This window comes from Electrophorus electricus, unplaced genomic scaffold (genome assembly GCF_041902795.1).
Source record: "Electrophorus electricus isolate QZ-2024a unplaced genomic scaffold, ASM4190279v1 Scaffold66, whole genome shotgun sequence".
NCBI classification, from domain to species: Eukaryota; Metazoa; Chordata; class Actinopteri; order Gymnotiformes; family Gymnotidae; genus Electrophorus; species Electrophorus electricus.
In genome coordinates, this window is record NW_027658783.1 from 373,924 (window position 1) to 396,947 (window position 23,024).

Genomic DNA, 23,024 nt, shown 5'->3' on the forward strand with positions numbered 1-23,024 from the left:
GGCTGGGTGTCGCGGACGTCCGCGGCGAACGACAAAGTGGCTGGCACCTCATCAACTGGTAGCTTTTGAGGAATGAGTCCTACTTTGTGACCAGTGTGCTTATAATCATTCATTGAAAAAAAGTGCTGTGATTTGTACTGACGCATTTTGATGTAGCATGTAAGAGCTCCGTTAGCGACACCCTCTTTTGACACGTTTTTGATTTGTTACCAAATTCTAAATTCTGTCCCTAAACCTAGCTCAGAGGAAAAAGCCTTCAAGCAACTGCCAATTGGAGAGTGTGTTTTAATTCCACAAATGAGGTGCTTGTCTTGTTTTGGATTGCCTTTCGTTATGGGTTTGGACCAGAGGTTTAAAGCTAGGGTTAGGGTTAGGGTTTGATGTAAAAATGATCAAGGTTTTTTTGCCAGAGACGGGCAGACTGTTTTTCCACCATGAGTGGGTGTCGTTGCCTTCCTGGAAAAGACATAAAACTGTAGAATACTGCTAAAGCACTGCGCACCCACTGTGATTTTCCACAGGGAACTAATGGACATCGCACTGGGCAAACAGACCGGTTTCCATTTGTTGTTTAAATACAGAAATCGTGAAAAATTCACGTAGGCTCTCTCCACACGTAGGTATCGGTCCGTGATCGGGTGAATGATGCTTGCCGGTAGTGGATCAATTCATATCCAGTGGGGATGGTAGAGGGTGCTACACATAGGGATTTTTGACCAGAATTTCCTTCAGCCCCTTCCCTTACCTTTGATCAAGTCCATTGCCCTGCAATCCCGCCCCCTAACTCTCCCTTCCTTCCTGCTTGTCATGGTCTACCCCGCCCCCTGATCTTTATCCTTATCCTTTTCCTGTGTTCTGCAGTGGGGAGAGGGTCCCTCTACATCTGCTTTCCCAAAGCATACTTACCTGGCAGGGGTGAGACCCTGATCAGGAAGGTGGTTCGCCCAAGGCGAGGTTCAGTCATTGCACTTGGGCTGTGCTGACCCTTGCGAATTCCCCAAATGCGGGAATCTCGACTGCATAATTTCTGGTAGTGGGGGACTGCGTTCGCGCTCTCCCCTGAGGTGCTTTGTTGAAAGAGAGGTACGCATAAAAGGACGGTGGCTTGAGCAGTTTCTCTGTTGCAGAGAAACAACTGCATAGTTCAGTAATACCTTTGTCTGGACGGTGGCGGCGGTGGTACAGCGCGACGTCTCGTTTTGTTTGGCTGGGTGTCGCGGACGTCCGCGGCGAACGACAAAGTGGCTGGCACCTCATCAACTGGTAGCTTTTGAGGAATGAGTCCTACTTTGTGACCAGTGTGCTTATAATCATTCATTGAAAAAAAGTGCTGTGATTTGTACTGACGCATTTTGATGTAGCATGTAAGAGCTCCGTTAGCGACACCCTCTTTTGACACGTTTTTGATTTGTTACCAAATTCTAAATTCTGTCCCTAAACCTAGCTCAGAGGAAAAAGCCTTCAAGCAACTGCCAATTGGAGAGTGTGTTTTAATTCCACAAATGAGGTGCTTGTCTTGTTTTGGATTGCCTTTCGTTATGGGTTTGGACCAGAGGTTTAAAGCTAGGGTTAGGGTTAGGGTTTGATGTAAAAATGATCAAGGTTTTTTTGCCAGAGACGGGCAGACTGTTTTTCCACCATGAGTGGGTGTCGTTGCCTTCCTGGAAAAGACATAAAACTGTAGAATACTGCTAAAGCACTGCGCACCCACTGTGATTTTCCACAGGGAACTAATGGACATCGCACTGGGCAAACAGACCGGTTTCCATTTGTTGTTTAAATACAGAAATCGTGAAAAATTCACGTAGGCTCTCTCCACACGTAGGTATCGGTCCGTGATCGGGTGAACGATGCTTGCCGGTAGTGGATCAATTCATATCCAGTGGGGATGGTAGAGGGTGCTACACATAGGGATTTTTGACCAGAATTTCCTTCAGCCCCTTCCCTTACCTTTGATCAAGTCCATTGCCCTGCAATCCCGCCCCCTAACTCTCCCTTCCTTCCTGCTTGTCATGGTCTACCCCGCCCCCTGATCTTTATCCTTATCCTTTTCCTGTGTTCTGCAGTGGGGAGAGGGTCCCTCTACATCTGCTTTCCCAAAGCATACTTACCTGGCAGGGGTGAGACCCTGATCAGGAAGGTGGTTCGCCCAAGGCGAGGTTCAGTCATTGCACTTGGGCTGTGCTGACCCTTGCGAATTCCCCAAATGCGGGAATCTCGACTGCATAATTTCTGGTAGTGGGGGACTGCGTTCGCGCTCTCCCCTGAGGTGCTTTGTTGAAAGAGAGGTACGCATAAAAGGACGGTGGCTTGAGCAGTTTCTCTGTTGCAGAGAAACAACTGCATAGTTCAGTAATACCTTTGTCTGGACGGTGGCGGCGGTGGTACAGCGCGACGTCTCGTTTTGTTTGGCTGGGTGTCGCGGACGTCCGCGGCGAACGACAAAGTGGCTGGCACCTCATCAACTGGTAGCTTTTGAGGAATGAGTCCTACTTTGTGACCAGTGTGCTTATAATCATTCATTGAAAAAAAGTGCTGTGATTTGTACTGACGCATTTTGATGTAGCATGTAAGAGCTCCGTTAGCGACACCCTCTTTTGACACGTTTTTGATTTGTTACCAAATTCTAAATTCTGTCCCTAAACCTAGCTCAGAGGAAAAAGCCTTCAAGCAACTGCCAATTGGAGAGTGTGTTTTAATTCCACAAATGAGGTGCTTGTCTTGTTTTGGATTGCCTTTCGTTATGGGTTTGGACCAGAGGTTTAAAGCTAGGGTTAGGGTTAGGGTTTGATGTAAAAATGATCAAGGTTTTTTTGCCAGAGACGGGCAGACTGTTTTTCCACCATGAGTGGGTGTCGTTGCCTTCCTGGAAAAGACATAAAACTGTAGAATACTGCTAAAGCACTGCGCACCCACTGTGATTTTCCACAGGGAACTAATGGACATCGCACTGGGCAAACAGACCGGTTTCCATTTGTTGTTTAAATACAGAAATCGTGAAAAATTCACGTAGGCTCTCTCCACACGTAGGTATCGGTCCGTGATCGGGTGAACGATGCTTGCCGGTAGTGGATCAATTCATATCCAGTGGGGATGGTAGAGGGTGCTACACATAGGGATTTTTGACCAGAATTTCCTTCAGCCCCTTCCCTTACCTTTGATCAAGTCCATTGCCCTGCAATCCCGCCCCCTAACTCTCCCTTCCTTCCTGCTTGTCATGGTCTACCCCGCCCCCTGATCTTTATCCTTATCCTTTTCCTGTGTTCTGCAGTGGGGAGAGGGTCCCTCTACATCTGCTTTCCCAAAGCATACTTACCTGGCAGGGGTGAGACCCTGATCAGGAAGGTGGTTCGCCCAAGGCGAGGTTCAGTCATTGCACTTGGGCTGTGCTGACCCTTGCGAATTCCCCAAATGCAGGAATCTCGACTGCATAATTTCTGGTAGTGGGGGACTGCGTTCGCGCTCTCCCCTGAGGTGCTTTGTTGAAAGAGAGGTACGCATAAAAGGACGGTGGCTTGAGCAGTTTCTCTGTTGCAGAGAAACAACTGCATAGTTCAGTAATACCTTTGTCTGGACGGTGGCGGCGGTGGTACAGCGCGACGTCTCATTTGGTTTGGCTGGGTGTCGCGGACGTCCGCGGCGAACGACAAAGTGGCTGGCACCTCATCAACTGGTAGCTTTTGAGGAATGAGTCCTACTTTGTGACCAGTGTGCTTATAATCATTCATTGAAAAAAAGTGCTGTGATTTGTACTGACGCATTTTGATGTAGCATGTAAGAGCTCCGTTAGCGACACCCTCTTTTGACACGTTTTTGATTTGTTACCAAATTCTAAATTCTGTCCCTAAACCTAGCTCAGAGGAAAAAGCCTTCAAGCAACTGCCAATTGGAGAGTGTGTTTTAATTCCACAAATGAGGTGCTTGTCTTGTTTTGGATTGCCTTTCGTTATGGGTTTGGACCAGAGGTTTAAAGCTAGGGTTAGGGTTAGGGTTTGATGTAAAAATGATCAAGGTTTTTTTGCCAGAGAGGGGCAGACTGTTTTTCCACCATGAGTGGGTGTCGTTGCCTTCCTGGAAAAGACATAAAACTAGAATACTGCTAAAGCACTGCGCACCCACTGTGATTTTCCACAGGGAACTAATGGACATCGCACTGGGCAAACAGACCGGTTTCCATTTGTTGTTTAAATACAGAAATCGTGAAAAATTCACGTAGGCTCTCTCCACACGTAGGTATCGGTCCGTGATCGGGTGAACGATGCTTGCCGGTAGTGGATCAATTCATATCCAGTGGGGATGGTAGAGGGTGCTACACATAGGGATTTTTGACCAGAATTTCCTTCAGCCCCTTCCCTTACCTTTGATCAAGTCCATTGCCCTGCAATCCCGCCCCCTAACTCTCCCTTCCTTCCTGCTTGTCATGGTCTACCCCGCCCCCTGCTCTTTATCCTTATCCTTTTCCTGTGTTCTGCAGTGGGGAGAGGGTCCCTCTACATCTGCTTTCCCAAAGCATACTTACCTGGCAGGGGTGAGACCATGATCAGGAAAGTGGGTCGCCCAAAGCGAGGCTCAGTCATTGCACTTGGGCTGTGCTGACCCTTGCGAATTCCCCAAATGCGGGATTCTCGACTGTATAATTTCTGGTAGTTGGGGACTGCGTTCGCGCTCTCCCCTGAGGTGCTTTGTTGAAAGAGAGGTACGCATAAAAGGACGGTGGCTTGAGCAGTTTCTCTGTTGCAGAGAAACAACTGCATAGTTCAGTAATACCTTTGTCTGGACGGTTGCGGCGGTGGTACAGCGCGACGTCTTGTTTTGTTTGGCTGGGTGTCGCGGACGTCCACGGCGAACGACAAAGTGGCTGGCACCTCATCAACTGGTAGCTTTTGAGGAATGAGTCCTACTTTGTGACCAGTGTGCTTATAATCATTCATTGAAAAAAAGTGCTGTGATTTGTACTGACGCATTTTGATGTAGCATGTAAGAGCTCCGTTAGCGACACCCTCTTTTGACACGTTGTTTTTGATTTGTTACCAAATTCTAAATTCTGTCCCTAAACCTAGCTCAGAGGAAAAAGCCTTCAAGCAACTGCCAATTGGAGAGTGTGTTTTAATTCCACAAATGAGGTGCTTGTCTTGTTTTGGATTGCCTTTCGTTATGGGTTTGGACCAGAGGTTTAAAGCTAGGGTTAGGGTTAGGGTTTGATGTAAAAATGATCAAGGTTTTTTTGCCAGAGAGGGGCAGACTGTTTTTTCACCATGAGTGGGTGTCGTTGCCTTCCTGGAAAAGACATAAAACTGTAGAATACTGCTAAAGCACTGCACACCCACTGTGATTTTCAACAGGGAACTAATGGACATCGCACTAGGCAAACAGACCGGTTTCCATTTGTTGTTTAAATACAGAAATCGTGAAAAATTCACGTAGGCTCTCTCCACACGTAGGTATCGGTCCGTGATCGGGTGAACGATGCTTGCCGGTAGTGGATCAATTCATATCCAGTGGGGATGGTAGAGGGTGCTACACAGGGATTTTTGACCAGAATTTCCTTCAGCCCCTTCCCTTACCTTTGATCAAGTCCATTGCCCTGCAATCCCGCCCCCTAACTCTCCCTTCCTTCCTGCTTGTCATGGTCTACCTCGCCCCCTGATCTTTATCCTTATCCTTTTCCTGTGTTCTGCAGTGGGGAGAGGGTCCCTCTACATCTGCTTTCCCAAAGCATACTTACCTGGCAGGGGTGAGACCATGATCAGGAAGGTGGTTCGCCCAAGGCGAGGCTCAGTCATTGCACTTGGGCTGTGCTGACCCTTGCGAATTCCCCAAATGCGGGAATCTCGACTGCATAATTTCTGGTAGTGGGGGACTGCGTTCGCGCTCTCCCCTGAGGTGCTTTGTTGAAAGAGAGGTACGCATAAAAGGACGGTGGCTTGAGCAGTTTCTCTGTTGCAGAGAAACAACTGCATAGTTCAGTAATACCTTTGTCTGGACGGTGGCGGCGGTGGTACAGCGCGACGTCTCGTTTTGTTTGGCTGGGTGTCGCGGACGTCCGCGGCGAACGACAAAGTGGCTGGCACCTCATCAACTGGTAGCTTTTGAGGAATGAGTCCTACTTTGTGACCAGTGTGCTTATAATCATTCATTGAAAAAAATTGCTGTGATTTGTACTGACGCATTTTGATGTAGCATGTAAGAGCTCCGTTAGCGACACCCTCTTTTGACACGTTGTTTTTGATTTGTTACCAAATTCTAAATTCTGTCCCTAAACCTAGCTCAGAGGAAAAAGCCTTCAAGCAACTGCCAATTGGAGAGTGTGTTTTAATTCCACAAATGAGGTGCTTGTCTTGTTTTGGATTGCCTTTCGTTATGGGTTTGGACCAGAGGTTTAAAGCTAGGGTTAGGGTTAGGGTTTGATGTAAAAATGATCAAGGTTTTTTTGCCAGAGAGGGGCAGACTGTTTTTTCACCATGAGTGGGTGTCGTTGCCTTCCTGGAAAAGACATAAAACTGTAGAATACTGCTAAAGCACTGCGCACCCACTGTGATTTTCAACAGGGAACTAATGGACATCGCACTAGGCAAACAGACCGGTTTCCATTTGTTGTTTAAATACAGAAATCGTGAAAAATTCACGTAGGCTCTCTCCACACGTAGGTATCGGTCCGTGATCGGGTGAACGATGCTTGCCGGTAGTGGATCAATTCATATCCAGTGGGGATGGTAGAGGGTGCTACACATAGGGATTTTTGACCAGAATTTCCTTCAGCCCCTTCCCTTACCTTTGATCAAGTCCATTGCCCTGCAATCCCGCCCCCTAACTCTCCCTTCCTTCCTGCTTGTCATGGTCTACCCCGCCCCCTGCTCTTTATCCTTATCCTTTTCCTGTGTTCTGCAGTGGGGAGAGGGTCCCTCTACATCTGCTTTCCCAAAGCATACTTACCTGGCAGGGGTGAGACCATGATCAGGAAAGTGGGTCGCCCAAAGCGAGGCTCAGTCATTGCACTTGGGCTGTGCTGACCCTTGCGAATTCCCCAAATGCGGGAATCTCGACTGTATAATTTCTGGTATTTGGGGACTGCGTTCGCGCTCTCCCCTGAGGTGCTTTGTTGAAAGAGAGGTACGCATAAAAGGACGGTGGCTTGAGCAGTTTCTCTGTTGCAGAGAAACAACTGCATAGTTCAGTAATACCTTTGTCTGGACGGTGGCGGCGGTGGTACAGCGTGACGTCTTGTTTTGTTTGGCTGGGTGTCGCGGACGTCCACGGCGAACGACAAAGTGGCTGGCACCTCATCAACTGGTAGCTTTTGAGGAATGAGTCCTACTTTGTGACCAGTGTGCTTATAATCATTCATTGAAAAAAAGTGCTGTGATTTGTACTGACGCATTTTGATGTAGCATGTAAGAGCTCTGTTAGCGACACCCTCTTTTGACACGTTGTTTTTGATTTGTTACCAAATTCTAAATTCTGTCCCTAAACCTAGCTCAGAGGAAAAAGCCTTCAAGCAACTGCCAATTGGAGAGTGTTTTAATTCCACAAATGAGGTGCTTGTCTTGTTTTGGATTGCCTTTCGTTATGGGTTTGGACCAGAGGTTTAAAGCTAGGGTTAGGGTTAGGGTTTGATGTAAAAATGATCAAGGTTTTTTTGCCAGAGAGGGGCAGACTGTTTTTCCACCATGAGTGGGTGTCGTTGCCTTCCTGGAAAAGACATAAAACTGTAGAATACTGCTAAAGCACTGCGCACCCACTGTGATTTTCAACAGGGAACTAATGGACATCGCACTGGGCAAACAGACCGGTTTCTATTTGTTGTTTAAATACAGAAATCGTGAAAAATTCACGTAGGCTCTCTCCACACGTAGGTATCGGTCCGTGATCGGGTGAACGATGCTTGCCGGTAGTGGATCAATTCATATCCAGTGGGGATGGTAGAGGGTGCTACACATAGGGATTTTTGACCAGAATTTCCTTCAGCCCCTTCCCTTACCTTTGATCAAGTCCATTGCCCTGCAATCCCGCCCCCTAACTCTCCCTTCCTTCCTGCTTGTCATGGTCTACCCCGCCCCCTGATCTTTATCCTTATCCTTTTCCTGTGTTCTGCAGTGGGGAGAGGGTCCCTCTACATCTGCTTTCCCAAAGCATACTTACCTGGCAGGGGTGAGACCATGATCAGTAAGGTGGTTCGCCCAAGGCGAGGCTCAGTCATTGCACTTGGGCTGTGCTGACCCTTGCGAATTCCCCAAATGCGGGAATCTCGACTGCATAATTTCTGGTAGTGGGGGACTGCGTTCGCACTCTCCCCTGAGGTGCTTTGTTGAAAGAGAGGTACGCATAAAAGGACGGTGGCTTGAGCAGTTTCTCTGTTGCAGAGAAACAACTGCATAGTTCAGTAATACCTTTGTCTGGACCGTGGCGGCGGTGGTACAGCGCGACGTCTCGTTTTGTTTGGCTGGGTGTCGCGGACGTCCGCGGCGAACGACAAAGTGGCTGGCACCTCATCAACTGGTAGCTTTTGAGGAATGAGTCCTACTTTGTGACCAGTGTGCTTATAATCATTCATTGAAAAAAAGTGCTGTGATTTGTACTGACGCATTTTGATGTAGCATGTAAGAGCTCCGTTAGCGACACCCTCTTTTGACACGTTGTTTTTGATTTGTTACCAAATTCTAAATTCTGTCCCTAAACCTAGCTCAGAGGAAAAAGCCTTCAAGCAACTGCCAATTGGAGAGTGTGTTTTAATTCCACAAATGAGGTGCTTGTCTTGTTTTGGATTGCCTTTCGTTATGGGTTTGGACCAGAGGTTTAAAGCTAGGGTTAGGGTTAGGGTTTGATGTAAAAATGATCAAGGTTTTTTTGCCAGAGAGGGGCAGACTGTTTTTTCACCATGAGTGGGTGTCGTTGCCTTCCTGGAAAAGACATAAAACTGTAGAATACTGCTAAAGCACTGCGCACCCACTGTGATTTTCAACAGGGAACTAATGGACATCGCACTGGGCAAACAGACCGGTTTCCATTTGTTGTTTAAATACAGAAATCGTGAAAAATTCACGTAGGCTCTCTCCACACGTAGGTATCGGTCCGTGATCGGGTGAACGATGCTTGCCGGTAGTGGATCAATTCATATCCAGTGGGGATGGTAGAGGGTGCTACACATAGGGATTTTTGACCAGAATTTCCTTCAGCCCCTTCCCTTACCTTTGATCAAGTCCATTGCCCTGCAATCCCGCCCCCTAACTCTCCCTTCCTTCCTGCTTGTCATGGTCTACCCCGCCCCCTGATCTTTATCCTTATCCTTTTCCTGTGTTCTGCAGTGGGGAGAGGGTCCCTCTACATCTGCTTTCCCAAAGCATACTTACCTGGCAGGGGTGAGACCATGATCAGGAAGGTGGTTCGCCCAAGGCAAGGCTCAGTCATTGCACTTGGGCTGTGCTGACCCTTGCGAATTCCCCAGATGCGGGAATCTCGACTGCATAATTTCTGGTAGTTGGGGACTGCGTTCGCGCTCTCCCCTGAGGTGCTTTGTTGAAAGAGAGGTACGCATAAAAGGACGGTGGCTTGAGCAGTTTCTCTGTTGCAGAGAAACAACTGCATAGTTCAGTAATACCTTTGTCTGGACGGTGGCAGCGGTGGTACAGCGCGACGTCTCGTTTTGTTTGGCTGGGTGTCGCGGACGTCCGTGGCGAACGACAAAGTGGCTGGCACCTCATCAACTGGTAGCTTTTGAGGAATGAGTCCTACTTTGTGACCAGTGTGCTTATAATCATTCATTGAAAAAAAGTGCTGTGATTTGTACTGATGCATTTTGATGTAGCATGTAAGAGCTCCGTTAGCGACACCCTCTTTTGACACGTTGTTTTTGATTTGTTACCAAATTCTAAATTCTGTCCCTAAACCTAGCTCAGAGGAAAAAGCCTTCAAGCAACTGCCAATTGGAGAGTGTGTTTTAATTCCAAAAATGAGGTGCTTGTCTTGTTTTGGATTGCCTTTCGTTATGGGTTTGGACCAGAGGTTTAAAGCTAGGGTTAGGGTTAGGGTTTGATGTAAAAATGATCAAGGTTTTTTTGCCAGAGAGGGGCAGACTGTTTTTTCACCATGAGTGGGTGTCGTTGCCTTCCTGGAAAAGACATAAAACTGTAGAATACTGCTAAAGCACTGCACACCCACTGTGATTTTCAACAGGGAACTAATGGACATCGCACTAGGCAAACAGACCGGTTTCCATTTGTTGTTTAAATACAGAAATCGTGAAAAATTCACGTAGGCTCTCTCCACACGTAGGTATCGGTCCGTGATCGGGTGAACGATGCTTGCCGGTAGTGGATCAATTCATATCCAGTGGGGATGGTAGAGGGTGCTACACAGGGATTTTTGACCAGAATTTCCTTCAGCCCCTTCCCTTACCTTTGATCAAGTCCATTGCCCTGCAATCCCGCCCCCTAACTCTCCCTTCCTTCCTGCTTGTCATGGTCTACCTCGCCCCCTGATCTTTATCCTTATCCTTTTCCTGTGTTCTGCAGTGGGGAGAGGGTCCCTCTACATCTGCTTTCCCAAAGCATACTTACCTGGCAGGGGTGAGACCATGATCAGGAAGGTGGTTCGCCCAAGGCGAGGCTCAGTCATTGCACTTGGGCTGTGCTGACCCTTGCGAATTCCCCAAATGCGGGAATCTCGACTGCATAATTTCTGGTAGTGGGGGACTGCGTTCGCGCTCTCCCCTGAGGTGCTTTGTTGAAAGAGAGGTACGCATAAAAGGACGGTGGCTTGAGCAGTTTCTCTGTTGCAGAGAAGCAACTGCATAGTTCAGTAATACCTTTGTCTGGACGGTGGCGGCGGTGGTACAGCGCGACGTCTCGTTTTGTTTGGCTGGGTGTCGCGGACGTCCGCTGCGAACGACAAAGTGGCTGGCACCTCATCAACTGGTAGCTTTTGAGGAATGAGTCCTACTTTGTGACCAGTGTGCTTATAATCATTCATTGAAAAAAAGTGCTGTGATTTGTACTGACGCATTTTGATGTAGCATGTAAGAGCTCCGTTAGCGACACCCTCTTTTGACACGTTGTTTTTGATTTGTTACCAAATTCTAAATTCTGTCCCTAAACCTAGCTCAGAGGAAAAAGCCTTCAAGCAACTGCCAATTGGAGAGTGTGTTTTAATTCCACAAATGAGGTGCTTGTCTTGTTTTGGATTGCCTTTCGTTATGGGTTTGGACCAGAGGTTTAAAGCTAGGGTTAGGGTTAGGGTTTGATGTAAAAATGATCAAGGTTTTTTTGCCAGAGAGGGGCAGACTGTTTTTTCACCATGAGTGGGTGTCGTTGCCTTCCTGGAAAAGACATAAAACTGTAGAATACTGCTAAAGCACTGCGCACCCACTGTGATTTTCAACAGGGAACTAATGGACATCGCACTAGGCAAACAGACCGGTTTCCATTTGTTGTTTAAATACAGAAATCGTGAAAAATTCACGTAGGCTCTCTCCACACGTAGGTATCGGTCCGTGATCGGGTGAACGATGCTTGCCGGTAGTGGATCAATTCATATCCAGTGGGGATGGTAGAGGGTGCTACACAGGGATTTTTGACCAGAATTTCCTTCAGCCCCTTCCCTTACCTTTGATAAAGTCCATTGCCCTGCAATCCCGCCCCCTAACTCTCCCTTCCTTCCTGCTTGTCATGGTCTACCTCGCCCCCTGATCTTTATCCTTATCCTTTTCCTGTGTTCTGCAGTGGGGAGAGGGTCCCTCTACATCTGCTTTCCCAAAGCATACTTACCTGGCAGGGGTGAGACCATGATCAGGAAGGTGGTTCGCCCAAGGCGAGGCTCAGTCATTGCACTTGGGCTGTGCTGACCCTTGCGAATTCCCCAAATGCGGGAATCTCGACTGCATAATTTCTGGTAGTGGGGGACTGCGTTCGCGCTCTCCCCTGAGGTGCTTTGTTGAAAGAGAGGTACGCATAAAAGGACGGTGGCTTGAGCAGTTTCTCTGTTGCAGAGAAACAACTGCATAGTTCAGTAATACCTTTGTCTGGACGGTGGCGGCGGTGGTACAGCGCGACGTCTCGTTTTGTTTGGCTGGGTGTCGCGGACGTCCGTGGCGAACGACAAAGTGGCTGGCACCTCATCAACTGGTAGCTTTTGAGGAATGAGTCCTACTTTGTGACCAGTGTGCTTATAATCATTCATTGAAAAAAAGTGCTGTGATTTGTACTGACGCATTTTGATGTAGCATGTAAGAGCTCCGTTAGCGACACCCTCTTTTGACACGTTGTTTTTGATTTGTTACCAAATTCTAAATTCTGTCCCTAAACCTAGCTCAGAGGAAAAAGCCTTCAAGCAACTGCCAATTGGAGAGTGTGTTTTAATTCCACAAATGAGGTGCTTGTCTTGTTTTGGATTGCCTTTCGTTATGGGTTTGGACCAGAGGTTTAAAGCTAGGGTTAGGGTTAGGGTTTGATGTAAAAATGATCAAGGTTTTTTTGCCAGAGAGGGGCAGACTGTTTTTTCACCATGAGTGGGTGTCGTTGCCTTCCTGGAAAAGACATAAAACTGTAGAATACTGCTAAAGCACTGCACACCCACTGTGATTTTCAACAGGGAACTAATGGACATCGCACTAGGCAAACAGACCGGTTTCCATTTGTTGTTTAAATACAGAAATCGTGAAAAATTCACGTAGGCTCTCTCCACACGTAGGTATCGGTCCGTGATCGGGTGAACGATGCTTGCCGGTAGTGGATCAATTCATATCCAGTGGGGATGGTAGAGGGTGCTACACAGGGATTTTTGACCAGAATTTCCTTCAGCCCCTTCCCTTACCTTTGATCAAGTCCATTGCCCTGCAATCCCGCCCCCTAACTCTCCCTTCCTTCCTGCTTGTCATGGTCTACCTCGCCCCCTGATCTTTATCCTTATCCTTTTCCTGTGTTCTGCAGTGGGGAGAGGGTCCCTCTACATCTGCTTTCCCAAAGCATACTTACCTGGCAGGGGTGAGACCATGATCACGAAGGTGGTTCGCCCAAGGCGAGACTCAGTCATTGCACTTGGGCTGTGCTGACCCTTGCGAATTCCCCAAATGCGGGAATCTCGACTGCATAATTTCTGGTAGTGGGGGACTGCGTTCGCGCTCTCCCCTGAGGTGCTTTGTTGAAAGAGAGGTACGCATAAAAGGACGGTGGCTTGAGCAGTTTCTCTGTTGCAGAGAAACAACTGCATAGTTCAGTAATACCTTTGTCTGGACGGTGGCGGCGGTGGTACAGCGCGACGTCTCGTTTTGTTTGGCTGGGTGTCGCGGACGTCCACGGCGAACGACAAAGTGGCTGGCACCTCATCAACTGGTAGCTTTTGAGGAATGAGTCCTACTTTGTGACCAGTGTGCTTATAATCATTCATTGAAAAAAAGTGCTGTGATTTGTACTGACGCATTTTGATGTAGCATGTAAGAGCTCTGTTAGCGACACCCTCTTTTGACACGTTGTTTTTGATTTGTTACCAAATTCTAAATTCTGTCCCTAAACCTAGCTCAGAGGAAAAAGCCTTCAAGCAACTGCCAATTGGAGAGTGTTTTAATTCCACAAATGAGGTGCTTGTCTTGTTTTGGATTGCCTTTCGTTATGGGTTTGGACCAGAGGTTTAAAGCTAGGGTTAGGGTTAGGGTTTGATGTAAAAATGATCAAGGTTTTTTTGCCAGAGAGGGGCAGACTGTTTTTCCACCATGAGTGGGTGTCGTTGCCTTCCTGGAAAAGACATAAAACTGTAGAATACTGCTAAAGCACTGCGCACCCACTGTGATTTTCAACAGGGAACTAATGGACATCGCACTGGGCAAACAGACCGGTTTCTATTTGTTGTTTAAATACAGAAATCGTGAAAAATTCACGTAGGCTCTCTCCACACGTAGGTATCGGTCCGTGATCGGGTGAACGATGCTTGCCGGTAGTGGATCAATTCATATCCAGTGGGGATGGTAGAGGGTGCTACACATAGGGATTTTTGACCAGAATTTCCTTCAGCCCCTTCCCTTACCTTTGATCAAGTCCATTGCCCTGCAATCCCGCCCCCTAACTCTCCCTTCCTTCCTGCTTGTCATGGTCTACCCCGCCCCCTGATCTTTATCCTTATCCTTTTCCTGTGTTCTGCAGTGGGGAGAGGGTCCCTCTACATCTGCTTTCCCAAAGCATACTTACCTGGCAGGGGTGAGACCATGATCAGTAAGGTGGTTCGCCCAAGGCGAGGCTCAGTCATTGCACTTGGGCTGTGCTGACCCTTGCGAATTCCCCAAATGCGGGAATCTCGACTGCATAATTTCTGGTAGTGGGGGACTGCGTTCGCACTCTCCCCTGAGGTGCTTTGTTGAAAGAGAGGTACGCATAAAAGGACGGTGGCTTGAGCAGTTTCTCTGTTGCAGAGAAACAACTGCATAGTTCAGTAATACCTTTGTCTGGACCGTGGCGGCGGTGGTACAGCGCGACGTCTCGTTTTGTTTGGCTGGGTGTCGCGGACGTCCGCGGCGAACGACAAAGTGGCTGGCACCTCATCAACTGGTAGCTTTTGAGGAATGAGTCCTACTTTGTGACCAGTGTGCTTATAATCATTCATTGAAAAAAAGTGCTGTGATTTGTACTGACGCATTTTGATGTAGCATGTAAGAGCTCCGTTAGCGACACCCTCTTTTGACACGTTGTTTTTGATTTGTTACCAAATTCTAAATTCTGTCCCTAAACCTAGCTCAGAGGAAAAAGCCTTCAAGCAACTGCCAATTGGAGAGTGTGTTTTAATTCCACAAATGAGGTGCTTGTCTTGTTTTGGATTGCCTTTCGTTATGGGTTTGGACCAGAGGTTTAAAGCTAGGGTTAGGGTTAGGGTTTGATGTAAAAATGATCAAGGTTTTTTTGCCAGAGAGGGGCAGACTGTTTTTTCACCATGAGTGGGTGTCGTTGCCTTCCTGGAAAAGACATAAAACTGTAGAATACTGCTAAAGCACTGCGCACCCACTGTGATTTTCAACAGGGAACTAATGGACATCGCACTGGGCAAACAGACCGGTTTCCATTTGTTGTTTAAATACAGAAATCGTGAAAAATTCACGTAGGCTCTCTCCACACGTAGGTATCGGTCCGTGATCGGGTGAACGATGCTTGCCGGTAGTGGATCAATTCATATCCAGTGGGGATGGTAGAGGGTGCTACACAGGGATTTTTGACCAGAATTTCCTTCAGCCCCTTCCCTTACCTTTGATCAAGTCCATTGCCCTGCAATCCCGCCCCCTAACTCTCCCTTCCTTCCTGCTTGTCATGGTCTACCTCGCCCCCTGATCTTTATCCTTATCCTTTTCCTGTGTTCTGCAGTGGGGAGAGGGTCCCTCTACATCTGCTTTCCCAAAGCATACTTACCTGGCAGGGGTGAGACCATGATCAGGAAGGTGGTTCGCCCAAGGCGAGGCTCAGTCATTGCACTTGGGCTGTGCTGACCCTTGCGAATTCCCCAAATGCGGGAATCTCGACTGCATAATTTCTGGTAGTGGGGGACTGCGTTCGCGCTCTCCCCTGAGGTGCTTTGTTGAAAGAGAGGTACGCATAAAAGGACGGTGGCTTGAGCAGTTTCTCTGTTGCAGAGAAGCAACTGCATAGTTCAGTAATACCTTTGTCTGGACGGTGGCGGCGGTGGTACAGCGCGACGTCTCGTTTTGTTTGGCTGGGTGTCGCGGACGTCCGCTGCGAACGACAAAGTGGCTGGCACCTCATCAACTGGTAGCTTTTGAGGAATGAGTCCTACTTTGTGACCAGTGTGCTTATAATCATTCATTGAAAAAAAGTGCTGTGATTTGTACTGACGCATTTTGATGTAGCATGTAAGAGCTCCGTTAGCGACACCCTCTTTTGACACGTTGTTTTTGATTTGTTACCAAATTCTAAATTCTGTCCCTAAACCTAGCTCAGAGGAAAAAGCCTTCAAGCAACTGCCAATTGGAGAGTGTGTTTTAATTCCACAAATGAGGTGCTTGTCTTGTTTTGGATTGCCTTTCGTTATGGGTTTGGACCAGAGGTTTAAAGCTAGGGTTAGGGTTAGGGTTTGATGTAAAAATGATCAAGGTTTTTTTGCCAGAGAGGGGCAGACTGTTTTTTCACCATGAGTGGGTGTCGTTGCCTTCCTGGAAAAGACATAAAACTGTAGAATACTGCTAAAGCACTGCGCACCCACTGTGATTTTCAACAGGGAACTAATGGACATCGCACTAGGCAAACAGACCGGTTTCCATTTGTTGTTTAAATACAGAAATCGTGAAAAATTCACGTAGGCTCTCTCCACACGTAGGTATCGGTCCGTGATCGGGTGAACGATGCTTGCCGGTAGTGGATCAATTCATATCCAGTGGGGATGGTAGAGGGTGCTACACAGGGATTTTTGACCAGAATTTCCTTCAGCCCCTTCCCTTACCTTTGATAAAGTCCATTGCCCTGCAATCCCGCCCCCTAACTCTCCCTTCCTTCCTGCTTGTCATGGTCTACCTCGCCCCCTGATCTTTATCCTTATCCTTTTCCTGTGTTCTGCAGTGGGGAGAGGGTCCCTCTACATCTGCTTTCCCAAAGCATACTTACCTGGCAGGGGTGAGACCATGATCAGGAAGGTGGTTCGCCCAAGGCGAGGCTCAGTCATTGCACTTGGGCTGTGCTGACCCTTGCGAATTCCCCAAATGCGGGAATCTCGACTGCATAATTTCTGGTAGTGGGGGACTGCGTTCGCGCTCTCCCCTGAGGTGCTTTGTTGAAAGAGAGGTACGCATAAAAGGACGGTGGCTTGAGCAGTTTCTCTGTTGCAGAGAAACAACTGCATAGTTCAGTAATACCTTTGTCTGGACGGTGGCGGCGGTGGTACAGCGCGACGTCTCGTTTTGTTTGGCTGGGTGTCGCGGACGTCCGTGGCGAACGACAAAGTGGCTGGCACCTCATCAACTGGTAGCTTTTGAGGAATGAGTCCTACTTTGTGACCAGTGTGCTTATAATCATTCATTGAAAAAAAGTGCTGTGATTTGTACTGACGCATTTTGATGTAGCATGTAAGAGCTCCGTTAGCGACACCCTCTTTTGACACGTTGTTTTTGATTTGTTACCAAATTCTAAATTCTGTCCCTAAACCTAGCTCAGAGGAAAAAGCCTTCAAGCAACTGCCAATTGGAGAGTGTGTTTTAATTCCACAAATGAGGTGCTTGTCTTGTTTTGGATTGCCTTTCGTTATGGGTTTGGACCAGAGGTTTAAAGCTAGGGTTAGGGTTAGGGTTTGATGTAAAAATGATCAAGGTTTTTTTGCCAGAGAGGGGCAGACTGTTTTTTCACCATGAGTGGGTGTCGTTGCCTTCCTGGAAAAGACATAAAACTGTAGAATACTGCTAAAGCACTGCGCACCCACTGTGATTTTCAACAGGGAACTAATGGACATCGCACTAGGCAAACAGACCGGTTTCCATTTGTTGTTTAAATACAGAAATCGTGAAAAATTCACGTAGGCTCTCTCCACACGTAGGTATCGGTCCGTGATCGGGTGAACGATGCTTGCCGGTAGTGGATCAATTCATATCCAGTGGGGATGGTAGAGGGTGCTACACAGGGATTTTTGACCAGAATTTCCTTCAGCCCCTTCCCTTACCTTTGATAAAGTCCATTGCCCTGCAATCCCGCCCCCTAACTCTCCCTTCCTTCCTGCTTGTCATGGTCTACCTCGCCCCCTGATCTTTATCCTTATCCTTTTCCTGTGTTCTGCAGTGGGGAGAGGGTCCCTCTACATCTGCTTTCCCAAAGCATACTTACCTGGCAGGGGTGAGACCATGATCAGGAAGGTGGTTCGCCCAAGGCGAGGCTCAGTCATTGCACTTGGGCTGTGCTGACCCTTGCGAATTCCCCAAATGCGGGAATCTCGACTGCATAATTTCTGGTAGTGGGGGACTGCGTTCGCGCTCTCCCCTGAGGTGCTTTGTTGAAAGAGAGGTACGCATAAAAGGACGGTGGCTTGAGCAGTTTCTCTGTTGCAGAGAAACAACTGCATAGTTCAGTAATACCTTTGTCTGGACGGTGGCGGCGGTGGTACAGCGCGACGTCTCGTTTTGTTTGGCTGGGTGTCGCGGACGTCCGTGGCGAACGACAAAGTGGCTGGCACCTCATCAACTGGTAGCTTTTGAGGAATGAGTCCTACTTTGTGACCAGTGTGCTTATAATCATTCATTGAAAAAAAGTGCTGTGATTTGTACTGACGCATTTTGATGTAGCATGTAAGAGCTCCGTTAGCGACACCCTCTTTTGACACGTTGTTTTTGATTTGTTACCAAATTCTAAATTCTGTCCCTAAACCTAGCTCAGAGGAAAAAGCCTTCAAGCAACTGCCAATTGGAGAGTGTGTTTTAATTCCACAAATGAGGTGCTTGTCTTGTTTTGGATTGCCTTTCGTTATGGGTTTGGACCAGAGGTTTAAAGCTAGGGTTAGGGTTAGGGTTTGATGTAAAAATGATCAAGGTTTTTTTGCCAGAGAGGGGCAGACTGTTTTTTCACCATGAGTGGGTGTCGTTGCCTTCCTGGAAAAGACATAAAACTGTAGAATACTGCTAAAGCACTGCACACCCACTGTGATTTTCAACAGGGAACTAATGGACATCGCACTAGGCAAACAGACCGGTTTCCATTTGTTGTTTAAATACAGAAATCGTGAAAAATTCACGTAGGCTCTCTCCACACGTAGGTATCGGTCCGTGATCGGGTGAACGATGCTTGCCGGTAGTGGATCAATTCATATCCAGTGGGGATGGTAGAGGGTGCTACACAGGGATTTTTGACCAGAATTTCCTTCAGCCCCTTCCCTTACCTTTGATCAAGTCCATTGCCCTGCAATCCCGCCCCCTAACTCTCCCTTCCTTCCTGCTTGTCATGGTCTACCTCGCCCCCTGATCTTTATCCTTATCCTTTTCCTGTGTTCTGCAGTGGGGAGAGGGTCCCTCTACATCTGCTTTCCCAAAGCATACTTACCTGGCAGGGGTGAGACCATGATCACGAAGGTGGTTCGCCCAAGGCGAGACTCAGTCATTGCACTTGGGCTGTGCTGACCCTTGCGAATTCCCCAAATGCGGGAATCTCGACTGCATAATTTCTGGTAGTGGGGGACTGCGTTCGCGCTCTCCCCTGAGGTGCTTTGTTGAAAGAGAGGTACGCATAAAAGGACGGTGGCTTGAGCAGTTTCTCTGTTGCAGAGAAACAACTGCATAGTTCAGTAATACCTTTGTCTGGACGGTGGCGGCGGTGGTACAGCGCGACGTCTCGTTTTGTTTGGCTGGGTGTCGCGGACGTCCGCTGCGAACGACAAAGTGGCTGGCACCTCATCAACTGGTAGCTTTTGAGGAATGAGTCCTACTTTGTGACCAGTGTGCTTATAATCATTCATTGAAAAAAAGTGCTGTGATTTGTACTGACGCATTTTGATGTAGCATGTAAGAGCTCCGTTAGCGACACCCTCTTTTGACACGTTGTTTTTGATTTGTTACCAAATTCTAAATTCTGTCCCTAAACCTAGCTCAGAGGAAAAAGCCTTCAAGCAACTGCCAATTGGAGAGTGTGTTTTAATTCCACAAATGAGGTGCTTGTCTTGTTTTGGATTGCCTTTCGTTATGGGTTTGGACCAGAGGTTTAAAGCTAGGGTTAGGGTTAGGGTTTGATGTAAAAATGATCAAGGTTTTTTTGCCAGAGAGGGGCAGACTGTTTTTTCACCATGAGTGGGTGTCGTTGCCTTCCTGGAAAAGACATAAAACTGTAGAATACTGCTAAAGCACTGCGCACCCACTGTGATTTTCAACAGGGAACTAATGGACATCGCACTAGGCAAACAGACCGGTTTCCATTTGTTGTTTAAATACAGAAATCGTGAAAAATTCACGTAGGCTCTCTCCACACGTAGGTATCGGTCCGTGATCGGGTGAACGATGCTTGCCGGTAGTGGATCAATTCATATCCAGTGGGGATGGTAGAGGGTGCTACACATAGGGATTTTTGACCAGAATTTCCTTCAGCCCCTTCCCTTACCTTTGATCAAGTCCATTGCCCTGCAATCCCGCCCCCTAACTCTCCCTTCCTTCCTGCTTGTCATGGTCTACCCCGCCCCCTGATCTTTATCCTTATCCTTTTCCTGTGTTCTGCAGTGGGGAGAGGGTCCCTCTACATCTGCTTTCCCAAAGCATACTTACCTGGCAGGGGTGAGACCATGATCCGAAAGGTGGTTCGCCCAAGGTGAGGCTCAGTCATTGCACTTGGGCTGTGCTGACCCTTGCGAATTCCCCAAATGCGGGAATCTCGACTGCATAATTTCTGGTAGTGGGGGACTTCGTTCGCGCTCTCCCCTGAGGTGCTTTGTTGAAAGAGAGGTACGCATAAAAGGACGGTGGCTTGAGCAGTTTCTCTGTTGCAGAGAAACAACTGCATAGTTCAGTAATACCTTTGTCTGGACGGTGGCGGCGGTGGTACAGCGCGACGTCTCGTTTTGTTTGGCTGGGTGTCGCGGACGTCCGCGGCGAACGACAAAGTGGCTGGCACCTCATCAACTGGTAGCTTTTGAGGAATGAGTCCTACTTTGTGACCAGTGTGCTTATAATCATTCATTGAAAAAAAGTGCTGTGATTTGTACTGACGCATTTTGATGTAGCATGTAAGAGCTCCGTTAGCGACACCCTCTTTTGACACGTTGTTTTTGATTTGTTACCAAATTCTAAATTCTGTCCCTAAACCTAGCTCAGAGGAAAAAGCCTTCAAGCAACTGCCAATTGGAGAGTGTGTTTTAATTCCACAAATGAGGTGCTTGTCTTGTTTTGGATTGCCTTTCGTTATGGGTTTGGACCAGAGGTTTAAAGCTAGGGTTAGGGTTAGGGTTTGATGTAAAAATGATCAAGGTTTTTTTGCCAGAGAGGGGCAGACTGTTTTTCCACCATGAGTGGGTGTCGTTGCCTTCCTGGAAAAGACATAAAACTGTAGAATACTGCTAAAGCACTGCACACCCACTGTGATTTTCAACAGGGAACTAATGGACATCGCACTGGGCAAACAGACCGGTTTCCATTCGTTGTTTAAATACAGAAATCGTGAAAAATTCACGTAGGCTCTCTCCACACGTAGGTATCGGTCCGTGATCGGGTGAATGATGCTTGCCGGTAGTGGATCAATTCATATCCAGTGGGGATGGTAGAGGGTGCTACACATAGGGATTTTTGACCAGAATTTCCTTCAGCCCCTTCCCTTACCTTTGATCAAGTCCATTGCCCTGCAATCCCGCCCCCTAACTCTCCCTTCCTTCCTGCTTGTCATGGTCTACCCCGCCCCCTGATCTTTATCCTTATCCTTTTCCTGTGTTCTGCAGTGGGGAGAGGGTCCCTCTACATCTGCTTTCCCAAAGCATACTTACCTGGCAGGGGTGAGACCCTGATCAGGAAGGTGGTTCGCCCAAGGCGAGGTTCAGTCATTGCACTTGGGCTGTGCTGACCCTTGCGAATTCCCCAAATGCAGGAATCTCGACTGCATAATTTCTGGTAGTGGGGGACTGCGTTCGTGCTCTCCCCTGAGGTGCTTTGTTGAAAGAGAGGTACGCATAAAAGGACGGTGGCTTGAGCAGTTTCTCTGTTGCAGAGAAACAACTGCATAGTTCAGTAATACCTTTGTCTGGACGGTGGCGGCGGTGGTACAGCGCGACGTCTCGTTTTGTTTGGCTGGGTGTCGCGGACGTCCGCGGCGAACGACAAAGTGGCTGGCACCTCATCAACTGGTAGCTTTTGAGGAATGAGTCCTACTTTGTGACCAGTGTGCTTATAATCATTCATTGAAAAAAAGTGCTGTGATTTGTACTGACGCATTTTGATGTAGCATGTAAGAGCTCCGTTAGCGACACCCTCTTTTGACACGTTTTTGATTTGTTACCAAATTCTAAATTCTGTCCCTAAACCTAGCTCAGAGGAAAAAGCCTTCAAGCAACTGCCAATTGGAGAGTGTGTTTTAATTCCACAAATGAGGTGCTTGTCTTGTTTTGGATTGCCTTTCGTTATGGGTTTGGACCAGAGGTTTAAAGCTAGGGTTAGGGTTAGGGTTTGATGTAAAAATGATCAAGGTTTTTTTGCCAGAGACGGGCAGACTGTTTTTCCACCATGAGTGGGTGTCGTTGCCTTCCTGGAAAAGACATAAAACTGTAGAATACTGCTAAAGCACTGCGCACCCACTGTGATTTTCCACAGGGAACTAATGGACATCGCACTGGGCAAACAGACCGGTTTCCATTTGTTGTTTAAATACAGAAATCGTGAAAAATTCACGTAGGCTCTCTCCACACGTAGGTATCGGTCCGTGATCGGGTGAACGATGCTTGCCGGTAGTGGATCAATTCATATCCAGTGGGGATGGTAGAGGGTGCTACACATAGGGATTTTTGACCAGAATTTCCTTCAGCCCCTTCCCTTACCTTTGATCAAGTCCATTGCCCTGCAATCCCGCCCCCTAACTCTCCCTTCCTTCCTGCTTGTCATGGTCTACCCCGCCCCCTGATCTTTATCCTTATCCTTTTCCTGTGTTCTGCAGTGGGGAGAGGGTCCCTCTACATCTGCTTTTCCAAAGCATACTTACCTGGCAGGGGTGAGACCCTGATCAGGAAGGTGGTTCGCCCAAGGCGAGGTTCAGTCATTGCACTTGGGCTGTGCTGACCCTTGCGAATTCCCCAAATGCGGGAATCTCGACTGCATAATTTCTGGTAGTGGGGGACTGCGTTCGCGCTCTCCCCTGAGGTGCTTTGTTGAAACAGAGGTACGCATAAAAGGACGGTGGCTTGAGCAGTTTCTCTGTTGCAGAGAAACAACTGCATAGTTCAGTAATACCTTTGTCTGGACGGTGGCGGCGGTGGTACAGCGCGACGTCTCGTTTTGTTTGGCTGGGTGTCGCGGACGTCCGCGGCGAACGACAAAGTGGCTGGCACCTCATCAACTGGTAGCTTTTGAGGAATGAGTCCTACTTTGTGACCAGTGTGCTTATAATCAT

At 47.9% G+C, this 23,024-nt stretch overlaps 19 non-coding genes across 19 annotated transcripts; all 19 read left to right on the forward strand.

Moving 5' to 3' along the window:
* Positions 1–898: 898 nt before the first annotated feature.
* On the forward strand, positions 899–1,062 carry LOC145656315 (U1 spliceosomal RNA). The gene has a single exon (XR_014121987.1). It is a non-coding gene; the product is annotated as a U1 spliceosomal RNA (small nuclear RNA).
* A 1,041-nt stretch (positions 1,063–2,103) lies between these two features.
* Positions 2,104–2,267, forward strand: LOC145656316 (U1 spliceosomal RNA). The gene has a single exon (XR_014121988.1). It is a non-coding gene; the product is annotated as a U1 spliceosomal RNA (small nuclear RNA).
* Positions 2,268–3,308: 1,041 nt separating this feature from the next.
* Positions 3,309–3,472, forward strand: LOC145656401 (U1 spliceosomal RNA). Its single transcript, XR_014122073.1, has one exon. It is a non-coding gene; the product is annotated as a U1 spliceosomal RNA (small nuclear RNA).
* A 1,039-nt stretch (positions 3,473–4,511) lies between these two features.
* LOC145656442 (U1 spliceosomal RNA) lies at positions 4,512–4,675 on the forward strand. The gene has a single exon (XR_014122114.1). It is a non-coding gene; the product is annotated as a U1 spliceosomal RNA (small nuclear RNA).
* A 1,042-nt stretch (positions 4,676–5,717) lies between these two features.
* On the forward strand, positions 5,718–5,881 carry LOC145656473 (U1 spliceosomal RNA). Its single transcript, XR_014122145.1, has one exon. It is a non-coding gene; the product is annotated as a U1 spliceosomal RNA (small nuclear RNA).
* Positions 5,882–6,925: 1,044 nt separating this feature from the next.
* On the forward strand, positions 6,926–7,089 carry LOC145656450 (U1 spliceosomal RNA). Its single transcript, XR_014122122.1, has one exon. It is a non-coding gene; the product is annotated as a U1 spliceosomal RNA (small nuclear RNA).
* A 1,042-nt stretch (positions 7,090–8,131) lies between these two features.
* LOC145656333 (U1 spliceosomal RNA) lies at positions 8,132–8,295 on the forward strand. The gene has a single exon (XR_014122005.1). It is a non-coding gene; the product is annotated as a U1 spliceosomal RNA (small nuclear RNA).
* A 1,044-nt stretch (positions 8,296–9,339) lies between these two features.
* On the forward strand, positions 9,340–9,503 carry LOC145656349 (U1 spliceosomal RNA). The gene has a single exon (XR_014122021.1). It is a non-coding gene; the product is annotated as a U1 spliceosomal RNA (small nuclear RNA).
* Positions 9,504–10,545: 1,042 nt separating this feature from the next.
* Positions 10,546–10,709, forward strand: LOC145656474 (U1 spliceosomal RNA). Its single transcript, XR_014122146.1, has one exon. It is a non-coding gene; the product is annotated as a U1 spliceosomal RNA (small nuclear RNA).
* Positions 10,710–11,751: 1,042 nt separating this feature from the next.
* On the forward strand, positions 11,752–11,915 carry LOC145656475 (U1 spliceosomal RNA). Its single transcript, XR_014122147.1, has one exon. It is a non-coding gene; the product is annotated as a U1 spliceosomal RNA (small nuclear RNA).
* Positions 11,916–12,957: 1,042 nt separating this feature from the next.
* Positions 12,958–13,121, forward strand: LOC145656284 (U1 spliceosomal RNA). Its single transcript, XR_014121956.1, has one exon. It is a non-coding gene; the product is annotated as a U1 spliceosomal RNA (small nuclear RNA).
* Positions 13,122–14,163: 1,042 nt separating this feature from the next.
* Positions 14,164–14,327, forward strand: LOC145656334 (U1 spliceosomal RNA). Its single transcript, XR_014122006.1, has one exon. It is a non-coding gene; the product is annotated as a U1 spliceosomal RNA (small nuclear RNA).
* Positions 14,328–15,369: 1,042 nt separating this feature from the next.
* LOC145656477 (U1 spliceosomal RNA) lies at positions 15,370–15,533 on the forward strand. The gene has a single exon (XR_014122149.1). It is a non-coding gene; the product is annotated as a U1 spliceosomal RNA (small nuclear RNA).
* A 1,042-nt stretch (positions 15,534–16,575) lies between these two features.
* On the forward strand, positions 16,576–16,739 carry LOC145656478 (U1 spliceosomal RNA). Its single transcript, XR_014122150.1, has one exon. It is a non-coding gene; the product is annotated as a U1 spliceosomal RNA (small nuclear RNA).
* A 1,042-nt stretch (positions 16,740–17,781) lies between these two features.
* On the forward strand, positions 17,782–17,945 carry LOC145656479 (U1 spliceosomal RNA). Its single transcript, XR_014122151.1, has one exon. It is a non-coding gene; the product is annotated as a U1 spliceosomal RNA (small nuclear RNA).
* A 1,042-nt stretch (positions 17,946–18,987) lies between these two features.
* Positions 18,988–19,151, forward strand: LOC145656285 (U1 spliceosomal RNA). Its single transcript, XR_014121957.1, has one exon. It is a non-coding gene; the product is annotated as a U1 spliceosomal RNA (small nuclear RNA).
* Positions 19,152–20,195: 1,044 nt separating this feature from the next.
* On the forward strand, positions 20,196–20,359 carry LOC145656392 (U1 spliceosomal RNA). The gene has a single exon (XR_014122064.1). It is a non-coding gene; the product is annotated as a U1 spliceosomal RNA (small nuclear RNA).
* Positions 20,360–21,403: 1,044 nt separating this feature from the next.
* On the forward strand, positions 21,404–21,567 carry LOC145656435 (U1 spliceosomal RNA). The gene has a single exon (XR_014122107.1). It is a non-coding gene; the product is annotated as a U1 spliceosomal RNA (small nuclear RNA).
* Positions 21,568–22,608: 1,041 nt separating this feature from the next.
* LOC145656317 (U1 spliceosomal RNA) lies at positions 22,609–22,772 on the forward strand. The gene has a single exon (XR_014121989.1). It is a non-coding gene; the product is annotated as a U1 spliceosomal RNA (small nuclear RNA).
* The last annotated feature ends 252 nt before the right edge of the window (positions 22,773–23,024 follow it).